The sequence below is a fragment of the Bidens hawaiensis genome, unplaced genomic scaffold (genome assembly GCF_021521415.1).
Source record: "Bidens hawaiensis isolate Kalapana, Puna unplaced genomic scaffold, B.hawaiensis_p1.1 tig00056171_1, whole genome shotgun sequence".
Classification (NCBI taxonomy): Eukaryota; Viridiplantae; Streptophyta; class Magnoliopsida; order Asterales; family Asteraceae; genus Bidens; species Bidens hawaiensis.
The window spans coordinates 95,033-112,718 of NW_027500133.1; the positions used below are offsets into that span (position 1 = coordinate 95,033).

The 17,686-nt window shown below is 35.8% G+C and overlaps 1 long non-coding RNA gene and 1 pseudogene across 2 annotated transcripts; both read left to right on the plus strand.

Annotated features, from left to right (window-relative positions):
- The first annotated feature begins 37 nt into the window (after positions 1–37).
- Positions 38–15,631, plus strand: LOC143601379 (cellulose synthase-like protein E1; annotated as a pseudogene). The gene is made up of 8 exons (XR_013147638.1): positions 38–75; positions 11,842–12,160; positions 12,418–12,557; positions 12,647–12,766; positions 13,089–13,301; positions 13,380–13,598; positions 13,957–14,307; positions 14,904–15,631. The product of XR_013147638.1 is annotated as a cellulose synthase-like protein E1 (transcript).
- Positions 15,632–16,984: 1,353 nt separating this feature from the next.
- On the plus strand, positions 16,985–17,686 carry LOC143601377 (uncharacterized). The gene is made up of 3 exons (XR_013147637.1): positions 16,985–17,105; positions 17,196–17,402; positions 17,671–17,686. It is a non-coding gene; the product is annotated as an uncharacterized LOC143601377 (long non-coding RNA).

Genomic DNA, 17,686 nt, shown 5'->3' on the forward strand with positions numbered 1-17,686 from the left:
TATCTGTGGTATCGTCAGCGATTTCGATTGGACATTGATGGCTTCCCGGAAGATACACGTGTTGACTCCCATATGGTAAGTTCGGAATGATTGGTTTATTTTGACTGAAGAAGTTAGTGTAATAACTGTTACTGCTCTCCATATCTGATGGTTCGTGAATAAAGGTCAGTTTAGTTCGAATGGCTACTCGGTGACTACGACCAAGATAGTTAATATAAGACATATGCACTTTAGTTAGATTTAGGGATAGAAAGTTTACCAATCCTATCTTATGCCTACGAAATAATAATAATAATAATAATAATAATAATAATAATAATAATAATAATAATAATAATAATGGTTAAAGCTTAGATACTAATGTTTAATACCTAATTCGCTGAAACCGATGGCTCTGATACCAACCTGTCACACCCCGACTTAGGGCCTAGGCGTGTGACCACAAGTTGGTACCTGTTTTGTAAATATATCAGAGTTATGGGTTCATTTTAACGGAAGACTATTAGGTTGAATATATTATTAATTTACATTGAAACATTACTTGGGAATTAAATACCCAAGTATTCGTTTACAAAATATTTGTTTCATATTACAAGGATCATTTAGTTTATAAAAAACGGAGCCATCTTGTAACGCACTTCTATCATCATAAAGACTCCAATCTTTGCTAATGCTACTTATGTTTAATTACCTGCAATGGGTTGGAAAGATGCGTCAACTATGTGCCCGTGAACACGTATGACTCAGTAAATCATTTGAATAACAGTTACAATACAAATATAGTTTTCTGTACACTCAACAGAAGTATTTTTACTTATGGGGTTTGTACCACTTCCCTACACACACAAAAGTGTTCCCCGAGCCACGTAGCCCCTAATAGAGAACTAGTTATGACTGTTAGCCCGCGGCCACATAGCATTTGACTGTTTAGGCTGAACAATTATGTCTGGATCCAGACACACATGTAATCGGTCTGAGTTGCTTTTGTTTTCTACTTTGTATTATAACGTTTTAGAGATCACGTAATCTCATGTAAACGTTGACTGACTCTTTAAGACAAACACCCGTTCATCTTATCGAGTATAAATATGTTTTGACTGATTTGTAAAGGTTAACGTATTCACCTGTACCGTCGGTGCGTTTGAAACCTTCTTGAATGATTGATATTAACCTATACATAAATAGGTTCGTATAAATACTTGATTGTGTTTCTTGATTAAGCTATCACTTTCAAGCTTAACCTTGAAATCGTTTATTACTTTGATTGTGAATGAAAACACTTTATTTTATGCGACGTTTGATATAGCATGATTTGGCCTAATAGGTTATAACACGTTGGTGAGTTTCTCCAGGTAAGTAAACAGGTCCCATGGTTGATTGGGATTTTTACGAATTACTTTTCCTTAGGCAATAAACTCACTACTAATGATATTCCCCTCACAGTTACTACATGCCCATCAAAATATATCTTTTGTTAACATTACTTCATCAAGACGTAACGTTTCATGAAAACTTGTTGTGAATGTTTAAGAAATACTTTCAAGGTTGAAGGTCTTATCCTCGATTGATGTTTAAGCTTATAATTTGAATAACTTAAGCGTAATTCCTACCTTAGTACGAATACTCGGAATGATAATACTAAGAAAAAGAGGAACGGATTGATGATAGGATCTTGATCTACTCGCTTATGTGATTGCTACTCGATTATAACTTCGTTAACTTGCACAACTACGAGAAAACGGAACGTCGGCTCGTCACAGCAGTCGGGCACGCTTCCCTAGGTTAAGTATGTGAGAATGAAGGTGATTTTGGGATGAAATGGGTTCAATCCCGCCATCCCCTTTTATAGGCGAAATCAGGGACCCATCGCGATACGCTATGGGTTTCTCCTTAGCCAGTCGCGTATCGCGACGCTGCAAAATGACGCCGCCTTATCTGGTTGTGACACTTGGCCTGTCATATCGTGCCACGTGTTGACACGTGGTTGGACACGTGTCGAGGTTACTTAACATAGTCATCACGCTACGCGATGGTCTAAAGGTTTGAGCCATCGCGTATCGCTACGCCGCCCAAAACTGGGTCTTTGTGCAAGTCCATAGCGCTACGCGATAGAATTTATATATAACCCGCCGCGTATCGCGATGGATGAAGATTTCAGAATGTTCAATTTTAGTTCCTATTTTTATAAAGCTAGTATATTTGGCACATTTCTTCTAGTATTATTTACGCTGTGTTACATATTATAACATCTATTCTCATAGTTTAGTGTTATATAGCCTCCTAAACAGGTTCCTTTCCACTCTAGACCAAGATTTAGCTTTCTTGGCAATAAAGTATAGACCTTTATTGATTTCAAACCATTTTAGCTAGATATAGGGTTTTTAAGTGAACCGTATATACTTACGAGTTCATAAAGTCCACTTTTAACATCAAGTTTACATTTTTCACAGATAATAAGGTACGATTTACTATCCTACTAAATTTCATGCAAAACCAACTTCATTTACCCGTTCGTTTCACAAAGCGAACACTACTCGTTTTACCCAAAACGAACCAACTAACCCGTTTACTATCAAGTTAATACTTTATCAATAATCATGACTCGATCTATCATCCTACCAAGTTTCATGCAAATTCGTGCACGAAAAGTAAGCTTTTTTAACAAAAACGTACATTTGATGTTTTTGTCTGAAATCACTCGAGATGCCTAAAACCCTATCAAACGAACTCCAATTTGAGTGATTCAAGCGGCATGGAACTGTCTCGCAGACATCTACTAGTGTCGCCAACTGCCGCCACCGGAATCCGCCGCTACAGTCGATTGAAAACTGAAACAGTTGCCGGAAATTTCCATTTTTAGCTGTTACGGTTTTGCTGATAAAAACCGGACTTCCCGACCTCTGGTCGAAGATCTGATCGGTGGGATTGGAATCTTCATTTATATGACATGAACACTCAGTTAAAATATAAGACTGATCCGACGTATATATCTCTGGGAATCGTTGTGTCTTTGTGGGTGGTTTTCTCAAAAACGGAAATTGGAGAAGTATGTGTTTTTGATGGTGTAGGCTATGGTGTAGAGATGGATGAAAATGGAAAGGATTAGGGTTTAAGGGATATTTATACTCCCTTAAGCCTATGGACCTTAGGCCCATCTTTCCTTTTTGGTCCATAATTAATTCTATCTAATTAGCCTACTTATCCTTCCATCGTTATTATTTTATTATTTCTCTATTAACTCAAGTAAACTTTTCCACCATAAATAAATAATATATTAATTATTTATTCTTCAAAATTTCGGGATGTTACAAGTCTACCCACCTTATAATAGGTTTCGTCCTCGAAACCTGCTTAGTCCTAGTAAAAAGGAATACTTCCCGTATTCACATCCTTTCTTTAGATTCCTGACTTACCGGTTTATCATTTGTCTTAAAATCAACGAGTGATGTTAATTAGTTTTAGATTTCTTAGGTTGCTTGTCCATGAAGTCCACGATGATACGCTTCCTTATCCAGACTTTGCAAGTGCATATCACTTCCACAAGCATGCTCTTTTTTCTTGTCATTTAAATAGAAACATTGCACTTACTATCATTACACTTAGAACTGAATGACCATTCCATCCAATTACAACCTTTAGCAAATATACTGCTTGAAATACGTTCAAAACATAAGGAAACATTTCCAGTTTCTCCTTAATGATTATTTCTTGAAATCCCTTTGTCCATCCCTTAAGGTAGAACACTTCTTGCAATTCTTAAGCACATCCATTGCATAACTTGTCAGAGAACTCCTTAAGTCACCACTTAAACCTTCTTTCATTCTCAGCTCTGCATCAACATGTAGGGTTCATGAGTTATGGCTGTCCAAGGTAGCCTGATCATGAAGTCCATGATGATACATCTCCCTTTTTCTTGACTAGTCAAGCTGCATATCAGGTTGCATGATATATCATAACTATTTATATTAAACGACTTCTTTTCTAGGCATATTTTGACATTCATATGGAAATTTACAATACCATTTTGTCTTTATCATTCTAGATTACTTCTCTCTCATGATCATATGATTATCCTTCACAACACAAATCATTCGTGTTAAGACTCAATTTAAATAAACATAAGTTTAAACCACATCCATGCTTTCCTCGCATGTCTTTCCATCTTTTGTCCTTGGTTTCTTGCATCCTCTTGCTGCATTACTGACGGTTTCACCTTCGTAACACTTGTTTTTGTCCGTGTAAGCAAAGTATCATGTTCTTCCACAACTATCACATACCATGGACTCATCTTCATTTGACTTATACTTAAGGGTTTCACTTTCATCAGTATCTGCCTTCATTGAAATCAAATCCTTACTTTCGAAACCTCGACGTAAAACGACTGTCTATGTCTGACACAATTGACAACGACAATCTATGCCTTGTCACAATATTGCTAATAAACTCCTTAACTAACATTTCCGATGAGATAGGTTATCGTATTGATATAAAGTGAGCACCTTTCTTCAAACGGTCCACAATCACCTAGATAGTATCATGGTTTCTAGCTATACATGGTAGCTTAGTTATGAAATTCGTGGTGATGCGTTCCCATCTCCATTCTGGTGTTTCTAATGGTTGTTCCTTTCCATGTAGCTTCTGATGTTCTGCCTTGACTTGCAAGCAAGTCAAACACTTACTGACATATCATATCACTGCGTTTTCCATACTCGGCCATTAGTAGTCTAAGTCTTGATACATCCTGGTGGATCTCGCATGTCTAACGAATCCACATGCGACCAAATATGATTCTCATAACATAAATATTATCTTTCAAATCTCTATGTAACCCGATAATTCATTCTTTTTCTTTTTCATCTTGCTCTCATTCTTTATAACTTCTATTGCGTCTCGCAGATCTCGCTCATGAAATCCGAAGTGCTAATATACAACTTAATTGTTGTGATAACCTCTTCAACTTTACGACTTAGCGTGTCAGCGACCTCGTTAGCCTCACCAGGATAATATTTGTTTTCACAATCATAATCCTTTATCATCCTTGCCCATCTCCTTGCCTCGTATTCCGTTCTTTCTGCTTGAAGAGATATCCAAACTCTTAGGACATGTATTAATGGTACACCTTGAAAACCTAGCATACGGTTACTCCTTCTTCAGCGTTTCCAATACTTTTCACAAGTGTTCAGCATGATCGGACTTATCACAACTATCATCTATGAAGGCAATGACATATTTTTCCTAATATCGGATGACATGCCCTATTCGTCATAACCATAAATGCTGTTGGAGCATTCTTCAATCCCAACGATATCACGAGAACTTTTAGTGTTCATATCGTGTCTGAAACTTTGTCTTAGGGATGTCTGCCCTTTTTTTCATTTTCAACTGATGATATTAGGGCTGGCATATTCTTGTATACCCGTACACGATAAGACACGAACACGAAATGGGTATACCTGTACACGACACAAAAACTTATCGTGTACCTGCAACCCAAACACGAACACGAACACGAACCTGTTAATACCTGGTATACACGATAGTACACGGTGATAGCTGTTTAGAAACACATATTTGACAACCTTTTAGCGAAACAAAAGTCGACGAAAGTTTATAAAAGTCTTAAAATAAAATATCAAAGTCGACGGGTGGAGGCCGGAGCTGAGTATGGCCATGACGGGTGATGGCCAGCGTGAGAGAGAAGGCCGGCGACGGATTTCGGGTGATGGCCGACGTGAGAGGGAGGATGTATGTTGAGACTTGAGAGACAAACGGTTGTAAGAAACAAAAAATGAATTAGGGTTAGGGATAAATGGATAATGAGATATAATATAAGTTATAACTATATATATATATATATATATATATATATTTAATTTTATAAATAATCAGGTATTAACAGGTACCTAACAGGTAAATAGGTATTATACCTGTTTGGACACGAAAATTAACAGGTAATTTCATGTCTACCTGTTTAGTACACGAAACCTGTTAAGGTCTTACCTGTTACCTGTTAAAGTCATGTAGGTACGTGTCGTGTATTCGTGTCTCGTGTATAAATTGCCAGCCCTAGACGATATCCTGCTCTGATGTCTATTTGCGATAACCAACTAGCACCATGCATTTGATTAAACAAATCATCAATTTGCTGCAACGAATATCTATTCTTCACCGTAAGCTTGTTCAACTCGCAATAATCTATACACATTCTCATATTTCCATCTCTCTCCTTCACGAACATCACCGGTACACCCTGCAGGGAAATACCCGTCATTAAAACACCTTCGTCGAGGAGTTCTTGAAGTTGGGACATTAACCCTTTCATCTCGGACGGCGCCAAGCGGTAAGGTGCTTTTGCGACGGGCTGTGCTCTTGGCATTAACTCATCTTGAATTATACATTTCGTTCCAGTGGTTACCCCGGAAGGTCCTCTGGGAACACTTATGGTTAGTCACACACTACAGGAACATACGCCAGGTAGGAACTGCACCCTCGCCTTAACAAACCTTCAGCTTTTATCATCGGAATGACGTTAAGCCTTGAACTTTCCTTAATACCATAAAGTGTCACTGTACCGCCATCCAAAGACTTAAACCTTATCAACTTACTCTTACATACTATACGAGCTTTAAACTCAAACGTCCAATCCATTCCCAAACGACATAGAACTCTCTTAAGGTCGATCATAAAGAGTAGCAAGGAACTCACGTCCCTCTAGTTCTACCTTATAATTCTTAACCATTCTCATACTTTAACGAAAGTATCGCTAGTGGTATCTTCCATAAAGTCTCAGATACACAGCTACATTCTTCTTAGCGTATTCTTTCATATTCGCTACACTATGTAGCCTCGTCCTTTCATTCTTTTTCAATTAGGATGCCTTGACATATTCGCTAAATAACCTGCAAACTCTGATACATTTACAAAACAGTTACCAACTATTAGTCACACGCCTAGGCCCTAAATCGGGGTGTGAAAGTAGCGGAGGCTACCCCTCCTCCTAAACTAGGGATGAACAAATTCGGTACCGGTACCGGTACCGAAATCGGTACCGATTTTGGTACCGTCGGTACCGAATCGGTACATAAGTTTTAAGTTTCGGGATCGTTACGGTACCCGTGCCGGTACGGTACGACATGGTACCTGTATTTCCCGAATTTTTACCTTCGGTACCGGTACCGACCTGAATATTTCGATACCGGTTCTGGTACCAAGAATTAGCGATTTTCGGGATCGGTATTTTCGGTACCGGTACTGGTCGGTACCGATACAGTACCGAGCTCAACCTTATCCTAAACTATGTCCGCCACTGGGCTTGGGAAACCTAAACCAGTGGCAGACGGGCTTGATGGCTAGGAGGATATATACAGGTATAGGACCCCACTCAGTTTCTTCAATTTACTGTATTTTGCTTTAAAAATTATTTCTAAACTATTATTAATAGGTCAGTGCTAATTTTTTTTCCAGGCCCTCGCAATCCCTGATCTTTTCTTTCTAGCCTAGCTCAAGCCCAACTAAAATTATCTTTAACATCGTTTTAGTTTGACCGGTTCACACAAGTTAGAATGAGCAAATTCGATACGTGTACCAATATTTTGACTTTCGGTATCCGTACGATACCGGTACGGTACCGGTATTTCCAGAATTTTACCTTAAATATGAGTACCGGTACCGAACCAATAATTTCGCTACCGATGCCAAGAATTTACGATTTTCGAGATCGGTATTTTCAATACCGGTACGTACGGTACTGATCTCGTCCCTACACACAAGGAGTAAAAGTCAATACTTAATAGTGGATGTTTTGTAATTATAACAAAAAATAAATGATTTAAAACTTAAACAAAGTTTTACTTATAAGAAAGAATATAAAAGTTATTTAATAGCTAAACTATACGGAAAAACTTAATAAGTTGTATGTTGAAGAATCAATATTAATATTGTATCTATTTACGTATACAATAAAGCGGATGTGATTCACATTTAGAGAATATCCTTTGTATTGTGAAAAATATTTTAAAATCTTATTATGACTTTCCCTTTTTAAAGATATTGTTGTCGTTATAAAAATTAAGTGTTTGGTTATCTCGTTAGAAAGATTAACACAAAGTTACTTCATGACAACTTTGAACATATCCTTTATTTTTCTATGTTAATTGCGTGCAAAAAGATGAAAGATTTGTTCATTCCTTTGGCGTAACGGTTGAGAGATGTTATTCGGCAGTAAAGATCGTAAAGTCAAATTTGCACAATTAAACAAAGAACAAATTTTTCACATACGTTTTTTTTACTTTTAGGTAGCGTTTGGTATGAATGAATGAGAGACGGAATGAAATGGTCTATTATGATGGAATGAAAAGAAATGTGTTTGGTTGGTCAATGGAATGGAATCACTCATTACCATGTCCATTCCATTCTCTCCAAAACACCCCAAATTCATTCCATCCACCCCCCTTGTTTTTTTTCATTTCATCCCTCTTTCACACCATATCACCTCCAATACTCTCCCACCACTACTACCTATTACCTTCACACCACCACAACCACCACCACCGCCCGCCACCACCCACCACCGCCTTCGTCGCCGGCCACCACCACCGCTCGCCACCGCCGCCCGCCACCACCACCACCACCGCCTACCATCGTCGTCCACCACCGCCTCTATCAACCACCCACCACCACCTACCATTGTCGCCCATCACCGCCACCGACCATTATCGCCCACCACCGCCACCACCAACCATCGCGCCCAGCCATCACCGCCGCCCGCTGCTTACTATTGCCACCACCACCACCTACTATCACCACCACCTGCCACCACCACCAATCGCTCCCGCCCATCACCACCGCCGCCCACCACCCACTATCACCACCACATGCCGCCACCACCACCAATGGCTCCCGCCCATCACCACAACAACCACCACCGCCCACCACCACCATCCCATCGCCACTCACTACCATTTTTATTTTATTACGACTTTTTCTAGCTTACCAAAAAAATAAAATTTAATAATTCATGTCATTCCCACATGGTGGTAACCAAACATGTCAATGGAATGGTAATGATCAATTCCATTACCTCGTCAATTCCATTCTCTCGCTCATTCCATTCCATCGCTTATTCCGTTACCCAATGCCAAACAGACCCTTATTAATGATTAATTTTGCCCCCACTAAATAAACTTTCTGCATTCGTCACCTGCCTAAACCATGTTGGCCTAAACCATTTTTGAAAAAGACAAAAACTATGTCAGAATTAACTTTTGTGGATTACAATTTTTGAAGTTTTTTCTCAAATAAGTGTTTTGAGGAAAACTATTTACCAATTTGATGTTACTTTAAAAGTAATTACTAAAATGGTGTTCGTTAACTAACTTTTTTTCTCACTCATAATCTAATTAGACAATCAATATTTTTAATAAATAAAACATATTTTATCAAAAAAAAAGTTTTGTGTTATTAGATAAATTTATATTTCAAATATTTTTATTCTTTTTAAATATTTGTTATATTTTATTAATAAAATAACTTTATTAGTATAACATATATGTTAAAAGTAATAAATATATTCATATACGGTGTAACTTGTGGTAAATTCGAAACCCATTTTATGTATTCATGATTAAGAATTTCATCTTTTATTATGATTCTAGAAAAATAATTGTTTTCCTACTATAACCTGGTTATGCAATTTATTCCTTTTTTTCATTCACAGATCTTTTTCTATATACATATATTTGTTAATTACTTCATATGAAAGGATAACAAATTTTAATTACAAAAATCCACAATATATATTTAATACATAAATATGTTAATAATATGATATAAATTGTTTAAAAATGCTATATTGACTTTAAGTGTATCATACAAAATTTAAAAACGTTATATTGACTTGTAAATTTATCGTACATGTATCATACTAAACTAAAGTTAAGTGTATCATGCTAAATTTTTATTGAAAATGCTATTTATAAATATATGATTGTGAGATGCAAAATTAATTAATACTGCATATATATTTATTTAATAAAAAACAATAACCATATTTTTAAAAATATTAAAACAAGTTTCTTTTAATAAAAATATAGGTCATCCAATTAGATTAAGAGTGAGAAAAAACTAGTTATTAAATAAACATTTTTTTGATAAATACTTTATAACTAACACCAATTTGGTAAATATTTTTCTTCATAACACTCTTTTGGGAAAAAAAACTCCAATTTTTGCACACACATTAGGTTAATGATAGTGTCGTCTTATCAACTCAAGCGACCTTTTGTCAAAAACTGATAAAGGACAAACTCATTGGTTATACAATATTATCAATTATTAATTGCGATATTTATCGGTTTTTAATCATTCGACACTTTTAATAAAAGCATATATTGTAATTTATAAAATTATGATATAAATTTTATTGTTAGACGATGCGTTATGTGAGAAAGAGGGGGTGCCAAAGCATCCATTTAGGCAGGTATTAGTGGTGAACAACGTCATACACCAATTGCCAAAAGGCATGAAAGAAGGGGTTGCGACAGTGGTAATGAGCACGATATGCTCTTTTTGAAGTTGGCACGTTTAATTAGAAATTGTGCCTAATGGCTAGTTCCTTGGCATTTAAGGATGACACATCATCAACATTTGAATGACTGAGATTTTGTTAATCGAAGATCGTTGAAAGAAATTATGCTAAAAGGTGGGACTCTTATATAACATTGTTACATGGGTGTTCAGACAATTGTCTGCTAATAAGCAATTGTTAAGATTATTTAAATTCAATTTTTCTATATATAATCACAAATTATATAGCATAACTACATGTATAAACTATCAAGCGGTATGTAAATCTATAACATATAAACGAAAGCTTTAAAAGCTATCTGGTTGCTCCCTATATTTTCTCAAGTCATCCGATTGCATTATTTGTAAATGGAGGTTTCTCATGTATTTGACCCGAATTCACGGGTATGGGTCTCATCAAACCCAGATTTTCCTTAAGCGGGTTATAGCATCTCATTAAATTAAAAAATAATTAATCTCAACAAATATTTGATATAAAAATTCTATAAAATAAAAATATACTAAAAACTAATATCTGATTTCTTTAAAAGATTTGATAGATTCCATCATTCCAAATGCAGTAAGCTTGTAACTTTTTTTTTCATGTATAACCAAAGGAGTTGTAATTAAAAAAATATCTAAATATTATAAATTTAAACTTCAATAAAATAAAAACATTGTAGTTCTTACTTACTACAACTGATAAATGATGAATTCAAAAATCTCCCACTTATGGTTTAGTGGCAGGGGCTTAGGTTCTTCAATGAAGACTCATGTTACGTTTTAACTTGTGCCATTTCGGGTGGATATTACTGGTAATGAAGGATTTTGTGTTAGACCTTGCAAGGTTGTCAGTTTGAATACCGAGTCCATCTGGGTTTTGTCTCACCATGTGTTACGCCAGAGGTTCTGCTCTTGTGGTGGCACAACGATTGTCAAGTGACAACCAGCGATATGATTTCCTGGGGAACTCACAAGTCAAACTATGAGGCCAGAGTGGGGCAACGGGGCTCTCCAATTAAAAGTTTGTCGGCCTAACATATAAAGAAGTCGCCGCTCTAAAAAAATTACGAATTCAAATTATATATGTTATATCTTCTCAATATCTATAAAGGACCATAAATACCTTATTTATTTATCATTATGAAGTGCATTAATATAAAATCAATAGTAAGAAGTGGCTATAAAAAAGTGAAATTATAAAATATATAGTTTTTGTTATAAATGAATGTAGTAAATTAAACTTTTATAACCAATTTTTATGGCAACATAAACCAGGTATGAAAAGCATTTGCCAGGAGTAGACATATTCGTTTGCACGGCAGACCCCAAAATAGAGCCACCAATGATGGTGGTCAGCACTGTTATATCAGTAATGGCATATGATTACCCGCCGGAGAAGCTCTCCGTCTATCTCTCCGACGACGGTGGCTCTGAACTTACCTTCTATGCTCTCACTCAAGCAGCCATATTCTCTAAACACTGGCTGCCGTATTGTAGAAACTACAAGGTGGATCCACGCTCTCCGGTTGCCTATTTTAAATCAGCAATTCGTCCTTCAGACACGAAACAAGATCATGATTACATTCTCGTTAAGGTAATACTTGTGTTATGTGATTATACTTAGTCAGTTAGTTGAGTTCAACAAGTCATGCATAGTACGTAATGTATGCATAGTAACGTATGATGCCAAAATCTATGATTTTTTTTTATTTTAAAGACTAGTGACGGCTTGTTGTCTGTTTGCCTTCTATGTTGATGTAAAAAAATTCTTTGGTAGGTTATGGTGCTATCGTTTTTACTAAAGGAAAAAAAAGGATCTGAATGACTTATGTGTTTTCGTTTGAATTGCAGAACTTATTTGAAAAATGAAAGATCAAATCGAAAATGTGACGAACAAGGGAAGAGTTCCTGATGAATTGCGGTTAGAACACGAAGGATTCAAAGAATGGAATTCGTTTACATCTCCACGAGATCATGAGGCTATCGTTCAAGTAAACAACGCTTGAAATTTAAGAATTATCTCAACTTGTCTTCCAAATCAAATCTAGATTTCAAAATTTAAATACTTTTGCCTTTGCAGGTTTTGCTTGATCATAACGAGGATGCAGAAGGTCAAAGCCTTCCAAAATTGGTATATATGGCTAGGGAAAAGAGACCAGAGCATTTCCATAATTTCAAAGCTGGAGCCATGAATGCATTGGTAAGTGCTTACTAAAAATGTTACTAATGTATTACATAGGTTGAATAAAAACATATTAAATAATGAAAATTTTTGTTAATTTCGTAAGTTGTAAATTTATAGATTACGAAGGATGAAACGTGAAATAAAAGAAGCGAGAAGAAAAGTAGACTGGGCTTATATAATTGTGGCATGTTGAACTGGATAGTTACTTATTTTGTTATGTATAGATTGTTACAACTTCAAGCAATGGAATAACATCCAAACACTAATTTTTATAACCCGATTTATTACACGACATATTATTCTTTTTGCTTGATAACAACAAAACTGTTTAATGTAGATAAGGGTCTCGTCAAAGATAAGCAACGGTCCAATAATCCTCAATGTCGATTGTGACATGTACTCGAATAACAGTGATACTGTGAGAGACGTGCTTTGCTTTTTCATGGATGAAGAAAAAGGCCACGAGATTGCTTTCGTTCAATACCCACAGTGTTTTAAAAACGTTATAAGAAATGAAGTTTACGGTGGTTCTATGAGAGTACTACGCGAGGTAATATAGGTTTCTGACTAAAACGTGGATAACAAGTCAAAATGAGAAATTCATAACATTTTTAGTCGTTTAATGAAGGTCGATTTTCATGGTTTGGATGGAAATGGCGGGCCTTTGTATGTTGGAACGGGCTGCTTTCACCGAAGGGATATTCTGTTAGGAAAAAGCTTTGATGGTGAAAGTAGGATCGATTGGAAAATAGACAATGATCACAAGGAAACAATAGAAAACACGTTTGAAGAAATAAAGAATCTTGCGAGTTGCACCTTTGAAAATAATACCGAATGGGGCAAAGAGGTAATAAGTATTCTTTGCGTTTCTAAGTCAGGTTGATGGGTTGGTGAGTTAAATTCATGTACCCAAACACAGCCCGTATAGCTAAGTGGTTCGGGCCAATTTTACGTCGAATTACAAACCTATTGAGCTAAATTGGCCGTGTTTGTTTAAACCTGGTGGGTTAGGAGGTTGACCTATCTAACCCATTGTATTTGTTTATATATTTATATGTTAAAAATGTGTTTATGTAATAACTTTTAACTATGTTAACTTTTAATATAACTTTGTATATATTTCTTATAACTATTTATTTATATAAATTTTTTTATTTAGTAACTCTTAACTATTTTTGACATTGCAATGTGTTTTTGTATTATAGATGGGCTTGAAATACGGGTGCCCCGTTGAGGATGTAATAACGGGCCTATCGATCCACTGCAAAGGATGGAAATCAGTGTTTTACAATCCAAGACGTGAGGCGTTTCTAGGCGTATCTGGAACCACAATTGAACAAACTCTCGTGCAACATAAGCGGTGGTCCGAGGGTGATTTGTTGATTTTACTCTCAAAATATAGCCCTGCTTGGTACGGGCTCGGAAAGGTTAATCCGGGTCACATTATGGGCTACTTGATCTACTGCTTATGGGCCCCTTCCTCCGCGCCAACTCTTTGTTACTCCATTGTCCCTTCACTTTTTCTCCTTAAAGGGGTCCCCTTTTTCCCGCGGTAAGTCATCTATTTATCATTTCTCATTATGTTTAATTGTTTCCATTACTCATTATGCATGTATAGTTGTGGAATCATGTATATATCTTTGTGGTCATATGTGATTAAATTTTGCCTGTTGGGATGTCTATTGCCTAAAACCTTATACTACTTAAAATATCAAATATAACTACAGTTCTAATAATCATAAGTCTGTAACTTTAATAATTTCAAGTTACTAAAAAATTTCGACATACCATTGTTTATAACTGGCTTTTAGGATTCTATAGCATGAGGAGAGTTCTACGCATAAGACACTTTTTTGTGAGAAAAAAAAATCATTTATTTTTTCAATTTGAAAGTTTTAAAATATAAAAAATGGTAAAAATGAAATGTTTATCCGTCTCTTTTAATATCTTGAAAAGGTACATGAACAAAATTTATTTATTTACACTTATGTAGATTATTGTATGAATATTTCCCACACATACCTTTGCATGTAACATATTAGCAAATTAGTTTAATATTGTTTTGTGTATGTATATAACATAGACATTTGTACATAAAAATATATTCGATCCGTAATCCAACTAAATTATGATTCTGCCCATATATATCCAGGTAACAAGTGGATGGTTTCTCCCATTTGCATACATCATAGTCTCCATCTCCGCTTTCGACTACCTCGAATTTCTCCGGTGTGGCGGCACCACCAAAGGGTGGTGGAACGACCGGAGAATCTGGCTCTACAAACGAACAAGCTCCTACCTCTTCGCGCTACTCGACACAGTCTTGGGATCTGATTTGTCGTTTGTAATAAGCTCAAAAGTGATGGACGATGACGTTCAAGAGAGATACGAGAAAGAAATGATGGAATTTGGTGTGTCGTCGCCGCTAATGACGACAGTGGCCACATTATCGATGATCAACTTGGTGTGTTTTCTAGGACTTGTTATGAAGTCAGCGTTGATGGATACAATAACTAGGAGAGTGTACTATGAGACCATGGCGATTCATGTTGTACTATGTGGTGCATTGGTTGTGCTCAATATACCTTTGTACTCGGCTCTTTTTGTTCGAAAAGATAAAGGGAAGATTCCGGATTCTGTTATGGTTAAATCTGTTGTTCTTGCTTTGCTTGTTTCTACTATATTCTATTTTTGTAGCGTATTGATATCATATGAATACGATGAGAACTATGTGGGCTTCGGGCCATTTTTATAATTATACTTGTAAGATAATAATACTCATTAAAATTTATAAATGTTTTCCTAGCTTGATGGCCGTATCTTTATTGAACTGGTTGTATTAGTTGTTTACATGGCGGTCAGTTTTAAGAGTCGGATGACGTTGTATCAATTTTATTAAATTTTTTCCGTTCGTCATTTTGTTAATAAAAGTTTGTGATTTTGATTCACTTGCTTAAAGTTTAACAAACTATGGGGGCAAATGCCCTAATAATGCTTAAACCACCCCTTTGACACCCAACTAGATACTTTGAATAATGACATTTTGAAAAAATTAAAATAAAAACTTTGAAAAGTTCAGTCCAGCCATTTATCTAATTTCTATGCCCAACCCAAATAATGGTAATTCAAAAGTACTCAAATCAAAAAGGTTATGTAGGTCGTTTTATGCTCTTGTCCGGTTTTGAGAACAATGCTAGTTACTCTATTCATATGATTTACCAAACCTTTGAGTTAACTAGTATATTTTACTTTTTATATGTGAATTCAAACTTTGGACTTGTTAAGCTATTTAAGTTTTTTAAGCCGATCTTGAGGCTCAATTGCCATCCTACTTGCAACCTTTTAAGGCAGCAAACAACTTTAGTCACAAGACTTATGTGCAAAGCTAAACGAGCCGAATGAACTAAGGTGGTGTTTGAGATTCCTTATTGAACCCTTCTTTTGGCTTTATTAACTTTCGGAAGCAGTTAATAGTTTAAAAGATGTCTGATAACCTATAAGTTCTTTTGGATTTTAACTTCTCCAACAAGTGTAAATATGAAGTTTATTGAAAGTTAAGAAATTCTAACTTTATGAAGTTTTGGGTTTGATAACACCCTTCTCAACTCTATCAGCACCAAAAAAAACCCTTGCAGCTCTCAACTATACATCCCTGCCACCACAGTTAACCATTTAACACATGTGGCTCTCAACTACATCCTTGCCACCATCAATTTAACCTTGAAGCTATCAACTACACCCATGGCTACCCTCTCTTCGATTATAAAACACAAGGTGTAGTCCATTCCATCCGTGCTTGACTTATTGCTTATAAGTTAATCCAAATACTTTTCTTGAGAACTCCTTTTCAAAAAGTCATATGTTATAAGTCCTTTTTACAAGAAGTCCTTTTGGACTTAAATAAGGAATCTCAAACACACCCTAAATTTGTTCAAGTCAACAGAAAGTAAGCTCGAATAAACTAAACCATTCAGTGTTTTTATAAGTTCACACTTAACTCATATTTGACTCTCTAGTCTTTTCTTAATAAATATTTCATGTCCTAATTTATTTTCGGACATATATTTAATATTTGTAATAATTATATAATGTATATATTTAGTCATGTAATTATATATAATATTATATTTTTAATAGTATTAAACTCATAATATTTGAATTCCGGACTTCACCTTATTGGGCCGGGAAATCTCGTTTTTAGCCCAAAATCTCGCTGAGTGACATAAAACCGTCAAGCATAAAATTGATTAACGTACGACTTGAGTTCTGGTTTGGGTGAAACTTGTTTCCAGTTTGGTCTTTCCCTTCATCATCGTACCTGAATTCCATACGCAAATCCGTAACGAATCAAAAGGTAAACTAACCAACCACCGATCTATCATCCATCAATCCTTAATTCTCAATCTCCAATTCTCTTGAACTGAACTCTTTATGTTTGATTCAGATGAGAACGTTATCTACGGCGGTGGCTGCGGCCGTACTGTTGATTCTGACGGCCAACATAGGTGTCGTGTTGGGTATCAGATTTGTCATCGACAGAGAAGAATGTTTCTCGCATAAAGCCGAGTACGGTTCCACCGTTCGGTTTTCGTTTGTTGTTATTAAGGTTGAAGGCGCTTGGCATTACAACGAAGACGGCGTTGATCTTGTGGTATTCATCGGATCTTTGCATCTTTTGATTTGTTTAATAGTTCGTTAATTCCGATGATGTTTGTTTTTTACTTTATTTGTTTCAAATTTTTGTGTGTGTATTGTTAGATCTAGTTATTAACTTATTATTGATGTTTTTTCATGGCTAAAAGAATTCATAGAGTATGGAATTGTAATCCTTGAAAGTCAAAATTAGAAATTAGGGTTGACTAATTAGAAGGTTTTTTTTACATTTTTTTTACTAATTTTGATGACTTTGTGATTACTAGGTGAAAGGACCGAAAG